Here is a 12580-nt window from a genome sequence, read left to right as displayed (position 1 = left end):
GTCATTAATTTCTTCTCTAGATAAGCCTATTTTCTCCAACAGGGTTATTTTTTTTAAATGATTATGGTATTCTCTTACTTTGTTTGCTTTAGCAATCAGTTTTTGGTTTAAACTTTTTGGTTTAGGTGTTTATGCCTCCCGATATCAATGAGGTCCATCCTACAACATATATTTCCTAATTCACTTACTCTATTTTTGGTAGGCCATCTGTCCATGCTTTTAGCCATCACTGTATTAAAGTCTCCACCCCATAAAACTTTGGCCAAAGGGAATACCACTAACAGCTGATACATTTTAATTCTCTATTGTTGAAAAAGTGAGTGCATTGTTTTGTCTATTATTGGATGCATATATATTAACCATAACAAACTGAGATTGGTCAATATTTACTAGAAGAATTATCTATCTACCATTTCTATCCATACATATTAACCATAACAAACTGAGATTGGTCAATATCTACAGAATTATCCATCTACTATTTCAATTCGTTGAAATGAGCATTGTAGACATGACCTTCAAATTTTCCCTGTAGTAAAGCAACCTCTGCTGACATACCAAAGGAAAACCACACATCTTGGTTGGTTGAGGGCTTGCCCTCTTTATCCAAAGCCACCTTGTGGCTTTCTCTGCAGCTTCAGTTATGATGCAGGTGGCCCCCCTCTTCACAGTTTCAGTTACTCCAAGCCCAGTTAAAGCTTTGCAAAGAAAGTGCCCAGCAAACCCCCCTATATTGCGCAGCACTGCTTAAGCTTCTTAGCAACCAAGCCACTTTCGCAAATAGTATACTGATCTTCTTTTCCAGAGCTACCACAGTTGACATTGGAACATTATACAGTAGCAGAGGCCACAAAACCCTCAGCACCTTTGTTCTAGCAATACATGGTACACAGTCCTTAAGTATAATTTGGCAGGAGTTGATTCACCCAAAAATTTGATTGACTACGTGAATGGTGTGGTGGAATTTACACAAACGCCATGTTGTGGTAAGATGAGACAAAGGGGAAACTTAGATAACATCAAGTCATTGGGCTGAGCCCCCAGCTCTATCCTGACATGGGAAGCCAGGCAATGCTGTCCAGGCAGCTGGTCTTCTTTCTGTAGTGGATGTGTGGGGTTTTAGCTCAGACCACCCAGCTTAGTGAATTTAAGGCCAGAACAGCCACTAATCAGGAAAAACACTGCACTCTGCTGGCCAGAAGACCACATATTAGACATAGATGGTATGCAGCAAGTAAGCCATCAGTTTAAGTTTAAACTTTTTGTGCACAACATCATCAAACACGTTGTAAATGTTTACATCTGAGCTTGTGTATGTGCTTTTAAATGTTGTAAGTTTTAGATTTTACATGCATACACAATGCATATGTATAGGTCTTATTTGTGCATGTGTGTATCTTGGCTTGTGTGACGACCCTGCTAGTAGCCAGCAGTATCTGTGAGGCAAATTGGTTGATTGTGTGAGTGTGGGATGAGCACAGCATAAAATCAGTTACTTAGCTCTGTCTTCCTCATGTTATAATCAAACATCAGGCAATATATTTAAGAAAACGTACACATTATTTACAGTAATGTGAACACTTCAACTTGAAGACCAACAGCCAACTTAAAGTTACTATATGTAACTTATAAATGTTTCTGAAACTGTGTAATTTTTCATCTAATGATCATAATGCAAAGTCCCAAAATGATTTATGGCAGGTAGACGGCGCTACAGAGCACACAGTCTCAAGGGTCACAAATTTCGGCGTAAAACCGGAAGCCATGCAGCCAGGTAAAAGGTAGCAGGAGATTTCTTTATATAGGCCTAATTGTATTTTAATTCTACTGTATTTAAGAAAGTATATGTTGTAGTTATGGCTGATACTGGGGCAGGGCTATCACAGAAAAAAAGGAACTTAAACAGAGAACAACTAAAAGCTAAAAGGGAAAGTGACAGACGACGGGTAAAACCTGAGTCAATCTCAGTTGGGCTTTCAACAGATGGAGACAATTATGGGATTGTAAATGATTCAAAACACACCTCGAATTGGCCCTCAGGGATGTAATATGTCTATTTTATTCATAAAATAACTTTACAATGCACGATGTAGTAGTCAGCAGCCAACATTAAATTATGTCCACTTCCATTTAGCGCCCGGTTTTTATTTCTTTGTGTTGGCCTACTATTTTCTCCGCTGACTCTCTCACCCGTTTTCCCTCCTCCCCTCTGGGAGAACTGGACCACGAGACAGGGATCGCTCCGGAACGGCCAGGGGCACCACTTCCGCGGTCTTCCCCTCTGGCACTCCACCCTCCAACGCTAGGGCTCTCTTCCTGGATCTGCCAGACATCATTAACAAGGTGGCAGACCAGAGAGGCATAGCGCTCCCGGATGAACTTCCAGCCCTCGCTCGCGGCCTCTTGAGCGGGAATGTGTACGTTCAGGAGCCGCCGTCCAAACGGGCTCCACTCTGGCCGCGCTTTACAGAGCTTCGGCCATTTGTGGAGGAGGCTCTCTCCCAGCCCGGGAAACTGAAGGCTCAAGTCTCTCGCTACGCTCTCTCCCCATCCTCAAAGGATTTCAACATGCCATCAAGGTACAGATCCCCCAGTGTAACAATTCCCTTTTCTAACCAATCCCTCCAAGAAAAAGGATATCTACCAATACATAACTTTGGATTTTGCCAAACACTTGATGAAGTATTTAGATATGGATCCAGTTCAAACAGCCGGCCACTTTGGTCCAAACTACATTTAAGTGAGAGATTATCAGATCACCATACAGTTTAACAGACAGGCATTGTATGGGCGATAATGGGGCAAGAACAGATTGCTCAATACAATACCAAGGTGGGGCTCTCTCAGGAGGAAGTGGCCAATGGGCCAGATGCCTTAAGTTAAAAGCATTGCAATAATACAATATCTTTGGTAGACCCAAACCTCCTCTATCAATCTGTAATGGCCAGAGGTGTCGTTTTCCCTACATTTTTTGTTAACGTTACCTGATGGAGTCTCCAGGTAAGAGACAGCTAACGTTAACTGTTAGCTAATCTTAGATGACTCAATCTGACTGTAATATCAGTAACGTTATCCCAGGGTCATCAAACAGTCTATTGTTATCCCACGTTCATTAAAGGTATATTAAAGACTAGTATGTCTTAGCATGTTAAATGAATAAATTCCACGTAACGGTTACAGTTTCGACGGTAGCAGCGACATTAGTGGTATTAACGCTAGCCTAGTCTGTTACGGGGTACTGAGCTGTTAAAGTAATGCTTCTGACTTGGACCAATTTACCCTATAACCTGAAAATTTTGTGAAAGAGTCAATGATCCCAAGTAGACATGGTATTGATCTGCTAGGTAAGGACACAAAAAGATATATCATCCGCATAAAGCATAAGTTTGTGCACTACATCTCCCACCAAAATACCTGGGAACAGTGATGGGAATAACGGCGTTATAAATAATGGCATTACTAATGACCTTACTTTTTTCAGTAACGAGTAATCTAATTGATTACTCTTCCCATCTTAACAACGCTGTTAACGTTACTGCCAAAAAATACGGCGCGTTACTATATTTGAAGCTTTTTTTTTTTTTTTTTCAGCCGAGAGGCAAATACTTTTTTTTACTGTTCTTCCCATAGACAGTATATAAGAATGGACCAACAGATCCCATTGCTCTGGACGGAGACCAGTGAAAGCCATTAGAAGCACTTTTCCGGTGATGGCTGAGCGTTACTGCGCAGCCTCCAACTGAGAGAGACGACGTAAATGTGCCGTGAGCAACGTGTCTGAAAGTTGTAAGTCTTCTGGTAGCTGTGCCAAGAGAAATCTCAATCATTCCGAATATTGCAGAGACGGAGAGCGTAGGTCTGTGTAAGGAGATAACATAGACACAATTATTGCTAACTAAAATGCTAGTTAACATTAGTGCAACATGCGAGACAAAACTGCCTGCGCGCTTCTCCTGTACTATACGGTAATTCCTCGACTATGCGACAGTAAGTCGCGTGGTTATGACACAATCGTTAGCCTATTTTTACAAAAATGTGTGCTACGGAGCCATAACGTGAGGTATAAGGTAATGGAGCCTTTAATACATTGTTGTGTTTATTTAGAAATAAACAAATAGAGTCTTTAAACTCTTCAGATGTAAAGTTATTCCCTGTCAAAGTGGCGCCAAAATGAATGGCAGTCAATGGAATGCTAACGGGAGGTGATGGCTTATTAGCATCAAAATGGTGCCATAGGATGTTCGCGGTCCGAGGAGAGGCTTACCCCCTTGGTTCTTCCTTGGTTAGTGGGCAGTGCACGACGCAAGCGCAGAAATGCTGACGATTGGATGAGGTTGAGTAAAATGTCATGGTAAGCCAATCAGAGGTAGAGTTGGGCGGGTGTTCGAAAGCATGCATAGTCAAACACACAAGAACAACACAAGCGAGTCAGTCAACGAGAGAGAGACAGGTATGGCGTTATGAAATCAAGGAGAGGGTTAACTTTTCCTGCTACAGATTTTCCACCGTGGTCAGAAAGAACAGGGGAGACACTTTGTTTCTCTTACTATATGACTCTAGAGTCGGTACTCGCTCGAAAGCTTACTGCTGTCACTCTCTCACTTCTCCCTCGCTCTATCACCTACTCCACACACACACACACACACACAAGCACACAAGTATAAACATCAGGCCACTTACGTTATTTGCACTACAAAGAGTGTATATATTTGTTATTTATTTTTGGTATAGTGCTTAACAAGCATAATTTAATTTTGCCCAGTTGTGGCCTGTTGAGGTGTTGTGTTGTTTATATTGATCCACTATATAAACATAATATCTACATACATGGCATTAGACACATGGCACATGGATTGGAGGCTAGTCTCACTTTGTCCCAGAGCAACATTAAAATAGTTTAGATTTGTGTACATTGTTTCTGTTAATAATGTATTGTACTAAGTGTCCATTTCATTATAATATTCAGATTTATCATAAATAATTGAACATGCACATGTATTTTAAGTTCCATTAAAGAAGGGTAGGTGGAGTTGGGGTCACATTTGAGCATTTAAAAATGTACTTGAAAGTAACGCAATAGTTACTTTCATAAGCAAAGCAAAAACAAAAACGTTCCTCCCCGAGTGTGTGGCGTCCTTGTGAACAGAGGTCTGCAGCAGCGGAGCTGCTACAATATGTTAGCCAGAATTAGTTCTTGCCCTTGTATTGAAGCCACAATGATAATAACTCTTCCAGAATTATCCTTAATTTGTTTAGTTAATTGCAGGTGCTTGCTAATCAGTGTAATGACCCCTCTACTCCTGCTAGACCCCACACTATTAAACACATATCCGACCCATCCTCCACACAGTTTTTCAGATTCCACAATTGGCAAATGCATTTCTTGCAAAAACATAACATCATGTTTGTTTTTTTTAATACTGGACATAACCTTCCTCCTCTTAATGTGATTGCCCATTACATTAACATTCCAGGTGGAGAAATGTACAGAGCTTAAGTTAGACGACATTACTATGTATTCACAGTCATCTCCTGAGCACATAGCAAATACAAAGTGGTGATGACTAAACACAACTAAATCCAAAATACTCAGAACAGTCCATGTGTACCTGAACCTGAACAATGCAGTTTACAGGGATGCAAACAGTGCGCTTTTCGGCACCTCCCGCTTTTTTGACGTCAGTTTGGGTGACTCGTGCAGATCCGAAGAGTTTAACAAGTCAGAACACTGCGTGCCAAAACAGCAGTATGCGCGCAAGTGTGAACCACTATTGTTTCTTCCTGCTGCGTATCTTTTACTGTCTATGGTATCTGCCACTGCAACAAATTTCTCCCTGAGACCAGAGTTCAACGCCGCGCCTTCCCGTCTTACCTGCAACTGGTGAGATCACTGGAGGTAAGGATATTTTTGGTTTATAATGTTATATAATCTACTAGTCATGTAATTTATTAAACATTTCAACTAGGCCTATTTCAATTGGGTAGGTAATAGATGTTGTGTGTGTGTGTGTGTGTGTGTGTAACCTAGGGTGACCAGACGTCCCCGGTTTCGGTGACCTGTCCCCGGAAATGTCCCTGGTTTTCACTGTGACTGACAGACCCGAAATTGGAATGAAAGAGAAAACATTGACCAAACGTATAGTTGTACACCCTACACACGCAGGCTCAAGACAGCCAGAGCAAGCGCTGCTCAGAGCTCAGAGATGTAGAATGCCTATATTTTACGATGCTAAAATTACTGTTTATTTACATAGTAGTACATAGTCTGGTGGGTTTAGCGAACGCAATTTCGCGGACTTATCTTACTCTTTAACAGAAAGGCCGACCTACTTAGAAATCCTTTCCATAATGTTGTGAGACACTTAATATTAATCTGAGCCTGTCAGTGGCAAAACGAGCACTTTTATGAACGTGAATACAAGCTGGACAATTGTGCTATTAACTTACTGTATATTGTTGTTAGGCCTGCTGCTGCTGCTAGGTAGCTCTCTGTCTCTGCTCTCCCCCTCCCCTCGGTTTGTCCTTAATTGCAGGAGTGAAGTCTGGTGTGCGGGAGTCAGGGTTCCAGCTGCAGCTCATTCACCATAATCACCTCAGCTTTAAATACCCGGTCAAACTTGCCACTCATCGTCAGATCATAGTCAAGACGACCATGTTAGACGCTGACTCAACCTGCTAGTATTGCTCTTTGTGTTTTTTGAGCTGTCCTGATTGTTCTTTCTTGTGCTTCAGTATATTGGAACCTGACTCCTGCCTCCGCTTCACTCCTGCCACCCACCTGTCCTGCTAGCCACAACTGGACCTCACAAAGGACTCAACACGGACACTTGGACTGTACAGTACAATTCCTGCTCAGAACTCCTGGACCTGTACCCCTCTGTAGACCTGGACTTGTTCTCCACTTTTCTGAAAACCTGGAACATTGTAATAAACCTGTTAAATCTTCTCCGGCTCTGCGTTGTTGTCTGCATTTGGATTCAATTGCGTTCAATTGCAAATCAGCATCGCGTCAAGCATTACTTCTCATAACTTTTTTTCACCATATCTGTGTTCTCGATTTTCTCATAGTAACGTTTTAACGCGATCCCACGTTACCATATCTTAAGCTATGAAAGGCGAGAAACGGGTGAGTGGGCTTAGCTGATCAACAGCCGGTTTTGCTATTTATAAGGAGGTCCTTATCGTGTAAATCGTTGCAAATGGAATGCTGAAGATGATTTTTAAAGTTGTGCAGGGCACTGATGGATCCATAAACATTCTACAATTTATGGCAATCCCAGAGTGGGCGAGAAATATTGCAGCATATAAACAAGACATTGTGGAAAGGGGCAGAGTGAACTATTTGCACTCCGTTATGATACAGTTTTGCTAAAATATGCACCTCTGTATTCATTTGCAGAATGAGGGAAATTGAGGAAAGTGAGGCACTTCTTGTGCAACAGATGGATAGAGGCTGTAAAAGCAGTTGGAATTGGTCTTGGCTGAAACTTGAAACTACAATCAAGGTTCATGCAGTCAAACACACATTCATACTGTCTGACTTTAAGAAAATTGAAAAAGGGTTGTGCTAAATGCACTCTCTGCATTAAGGAAATTAACTACAGTAGCAGAGGGGTGCATGCCCTGTTTGCACACTGTCAGACATTCATACACACAAAACAGAGTGACCTCAATCTTATCAACTCAAAGTGTGGCACAACTCGTCCGTAAGGAAGATCCTTTACAGGCTACTCAGAACCAGGCCTCAGCAGCAGAAAAGATCAGGGAAAGTGAATGCCTGTGTGTAATCGCATTGCTAATGGAGAGGTGTGTGTGTGTGTGTGTGTGTGTGTGTGGAGTAGGGGATATATAGTAAGAGAAACAAAGAACAAAGAAGACTAGTTAAACAAAAACTATTTTTGTGGAAATGAGTACATAATGAGGACAAAGCAAATGGAGATGAACAAAATTAGTTTAAAATGAATCACTAAATGAGTAATTTATGTATTTTCTTTCTCTATTTACTAGGCAATGGTCCTGGCAGTTATTGCTGAGCACTCTCTACTTCTGACAATGGCACCTGTGTTGGTGGAGTTAAGCCAGTATCCAGCTGCAGACAAGGCAGCCCAAATTAAACTGTCCCGCACTGCAGCTTCTTACAAAATGTTGTATTGTATGGGCCATACATTTTCAGAGAAAACATTCTACAACTTATGACAATACCCCTTCTCTCTGAATGTGGATGAGAGTACCTCCAATAGTAATAAGGTCCTTTCTATGCTTGTCAGCTACTTCAACGAAGGGCTGAGTGATGTTGTGGTTGAACACCTGGGCTCCCTTGAAGTTGCAAAAGTCAGTTCAGCCAGTTTGGAGAGGTTGATGTGTGACTTTTTTTCAGAAAAAGAACATTCCTTGATCGAACCTAATCAGCATAATGCTAGACTCATGCAACGTGATGCGCTGGAGCAAATCAGGGCTGGAGACAAGGATCCGAGAGAGGCATTGTCCCACTGCTTGATGTGGATGGTGACTCTTGGCATCACGTCCACAACGCTGCAAAGAGATTTCCAGAACCTTTTGAAAACTACTTGGAGCAGTTCTTTGCAGACATCCACACAGACCATCAATGGGAATCAGATCAGGTATCTGAACAGCGATTCATTTTTTTTAATTAAAAATCAGTTTCTAACTAGTTTATTAACTGTTTTGAGTGTTGCTAGTAGTGTAAGATATGTTATGTCTTTACTTGCAGTTGGCGTACCTGAAAGAAATAGCAGAGTTCCTGGACATACCTGCCACCAATCCCCAGCGATTTGTCTCCCATTGCTGGTTGTCAGCTTATGATGTAGGGAATCGGGATTAACATTAAATGAATGTTACCTGTGTTCAGAGTGCTCTACTTTATGGGATTTATGGGAAAGCAGGACCAAGAACTGTACAACGAAATATTACAGGACCTGTACAGAGATCATGGTGTGAGTGACAAGGCTCAGCGAATGGTTGAATTTATTCACCAGGATCTCTGCAAGAAGAGTATGTATGTGTAGGCATGTATATATTATAACAGATTGTTATATGGTCAAGAAGGAACTAAAATCCTACTATTGAATCTTAGTATTCAGTAGTAAATATGCTACAGTGGGGCAAAAAAGTAGTCAGCCACTAATTGTGGAAGTTCTCCCACTTAAAAAGATGAGAGGCCTGTAATTTTCATCATAGGTACACTTCAATTATGAGAGACAAAATGAGAAGAAAAAAAAAATCCAGAAAAATCACATTGTAGGATTTTTAATTAATTTATTTGCAAATTCCTCGGGAAAATAAATATTTGGTCACCTACAAACAAGCAAGATTTCTGGCTCTCACAGACCTGTAACTTCTTCTTTAAGAGGCTCCTCTGTCCTCCACTCGTTACCTGTATTAATGGCACCTGTTTGAACTTGTTATCAGTATAAAAGACATCTGTCCACAACCTCAAACAGTCACACTCCAAACTCCACTATGGCCAAGACCAAAGAGCTGTCAAAGGACACCAGAAACAAAATTGTAGACCTGCACCAGGCTGGGAAGACTGAATCTGCAATAGGTAAGCAGCTTGGTGTGAAGAAATCAACTGTGGGAGGAAGACATACAAGACCACTAATAATCTCCCTTGATCTGGGGCTCCACACAAGATCTCACCCTGTGGGGTCAAAATGATCACAAGAACGGTGAGCAAAAATCCCAGAACCACATGGGGGGACCTAGTGAATAACCTGCAGAGAGCTGGGACCAAAGTAACAAAGGCTACCATCAGTAACACACTACGCCGCCAGGGACTCAATTCCTGCAGTGCCAGACGTGTCCCCCTGCTTAAGCCAGTACATGTCCAGGCTCGTCTGGAGTTTGCTAGAGAGCATTTGGATGATCCAGAAGAGGATTGGGAGAATGTCATATGGTCAGATGAAACCAAAATAGAACTTTTTGGTAAAAACTCAACTCGTCGTATTTGGAGGGGAAAGAATGCTGAGTTGCCTCCAAAGAACACCATACCTACTGTGAAGCATGGGGGTGGAAACATCATGCTTTGGGGCGGTTTTTCTGCAAAGGGACCAGGACGACTGATCCGCGTAAAGGAAAGAATGGGGCCATGTATCGTGAGATTTTGAGTGAAAACCTCCTTCCATCAGCAAAGGCGTTGAAGATGAAACGTGGCTGGGTCTTTCAGCATGACAATGATCCCAAACACACCGCCCGGGCAACGAAGGAGTGGCTTCGTAAGAAGCATTTCAAGGTCCTGGAGTGGCCTAGCCAGTCTCCAGATCTCAACCCCATAGAAAATCTTTGGAGGGAGTTGAAAATCCGTGTTGCCCAGCGACAGCCCCAAAACATCACTGCTCTAGAGTACATCTGCATGGAGGAATGGGCCAAAATACCAGCAACAGTGTGTAAAAACCTTGTGAAGACTTACAGAAAACGTTTGACCTCTGTCATTGCCAACAAAGAGTATATAACAAAGTATTGAGATGAACTTTTATTGACCAAATACTTATTTTCCACCATAATTTGCAAATAAATTCATTAAAAATCCTACAATGTGATTTCCTGGGTTTTCTTTTCTCATTTTGTCTCTCATGGTTGAAGTGTACCTATGATGAAAATTACAGGCCTCTCTCATCTTTTTAAGTGGAAGAACTTGCACAATTGGTGGCTGACTAAATACTTTTTTGCCCCACTGTATATGTGTCTATGTGAGAGAGAGATGAATAAAATGTGTGTTGTTCATCTATACCTACTGTTTTATGGTTATGGCTATGATTTAGCAGACACTTTTGTCCCAAGTAAATTATTATTATTATTATTATATCTTATTAGCCTAAGAAGTACTCACTGTTACAATCTTTGCAACATTTTATATATACCATTGGTATTGCACAAACTTTAAATCTGTATGCACTGTTATCTATATATTGTATCTTTGTTTTTTCTTTTTGAAGGAATGACGAAAAGGAAGGCCCGAATTGTAAAGAAGATTTGGGTGGAAAACCAAAAAGTGGACCTTAATCATAGTGTGTACCTCGGTGTCCTCCCAATTTTGAAGGAATACGTGATGGTCTTTCAAGTGAGTATTTTTCTATACAGTGTATGCAACTCGACATAGAAGTAAGATGATTCTGATGTCTATTGAAAAACAACAGCAAGTTCAGTCAGTTCTAAAAATTTGATTTTTATGTTCATTGAAGGAAAGTAAAACCTTGGTTCACATGCTTCATGACAAGCAACTTGAACAACAAGTGTTCATCAACATTATTGCCTGCTTCATCAAGTCCCAGCATCTGAAGACGTCGCCAAAATTGCTAGAATTGGATTCGGCCAATAACACACTCCCAGATTTACGTTGGGAAAGTTGCAGAAGACCTGATTGCAGCCCATCCACCGTAAATGTTACATAAACAGTGAAGCATATGATCAAACATTATCTGATTTGATGATGGTTAGAACAGATCCTGATTTCATTTGGGGGGGGCAGTATTGAGAAACTTGCCATTGTGCTGCAGCCATGAAACCGGAGTATGAGCTCAGGATAAACATGTTTTGTACGTTATGTGTTAGGGTTAGGTATAATCATGGATCAATCTATCATGGATAGATCTGACGACTATGACAAGAAGCAGGTGGGCCAGGCTAGGCAGAAGCTGCAACTCCTCACTCCCCAACTATAAGCTTTATCGAAGAGGAGAGTTTTAAGTTTACACTTAAATGTGGTGACGGTGCCTGACCCCCGAACCCAGACTGGGAGCTGGTTCCACAGGAGAGGAGCCTGATAGCTGAAGGCTCTGGCTCCCATTCTACTTTTAGAGACTCTAGGACCCACAAGTAACTCTGCATTCTGGGAACGCAGTGCTCTAGTTGGACAATAAGGTACTATGAGCGCTTCAAGATATGATGGTGCTTGACCATTTAGAGCTTTGTAGGAGAAGAAGGATTTTAAATTCAATCCTGGATTTTACAGGAAGCCAATGCAGAGACGCTAATACAGGAGAAATATGATCCCTTTTCTTAGTTCTTGTCAGAACATGCGCCGCAGCATTCTGGATCAATCAATAGTCCAGCCTGGAAATGCATGAACTAGTTTTTCAGCATCGTTTTGAGAAAGGATGTTCCTAATTTTGGCAATGTTTCAAAGGTGAAAAAAGGCTGTTCTTGAGGTTTGTTTTAAGTGGGCGTTAAAGGATATATCCTAATCAAAAATAACCCCTAGATTTCTGACAGTAGTGCTGGAGACCAGGGCAATACCATCCAGAGTAGCTATATCTTTGGATAATGAGGTCCGGAGGTGTTTAGGGCCCAGCACAATAACTTCACTTTTGTCTGAGTTTAACATCAGAAAATTGTAGGTCATCCATGATTTTATATCTTTGATGCATGCTTGAAGTTTGGCTAACTGACTGGTTTCGTCTGGCTTAATTGATAGGTATAATTAGGTGTCATCCACGTAACAATTAAAGTTAATTGAGTGTTTCCTAATAATATTGCCTAGAGGAAGCATAAGATGAATAGAATTGGTCCAAGCACTGAGACTTGTGGAATGCCATGGCTAACTTTAGCGTGCCTGGAGGGA

This window comes from Sander vitreus, chromosome 9 (genome assembly GCF_031162955.1).
Source record: "Sander vitreus isolate 19-12246 chromosome 9, sanVit1, whole genome shotgun sequence".
In the NCBI taxonomy this organism is placed as follows: domain Eukaryota; kingdom Metazoa; phylum Chordata; class Actinopteri; order Perciformes; family Percidae; genus Sander; species Sander vitreus.
Note: the sequence above shows the minus strand (reverse complement) of the source record.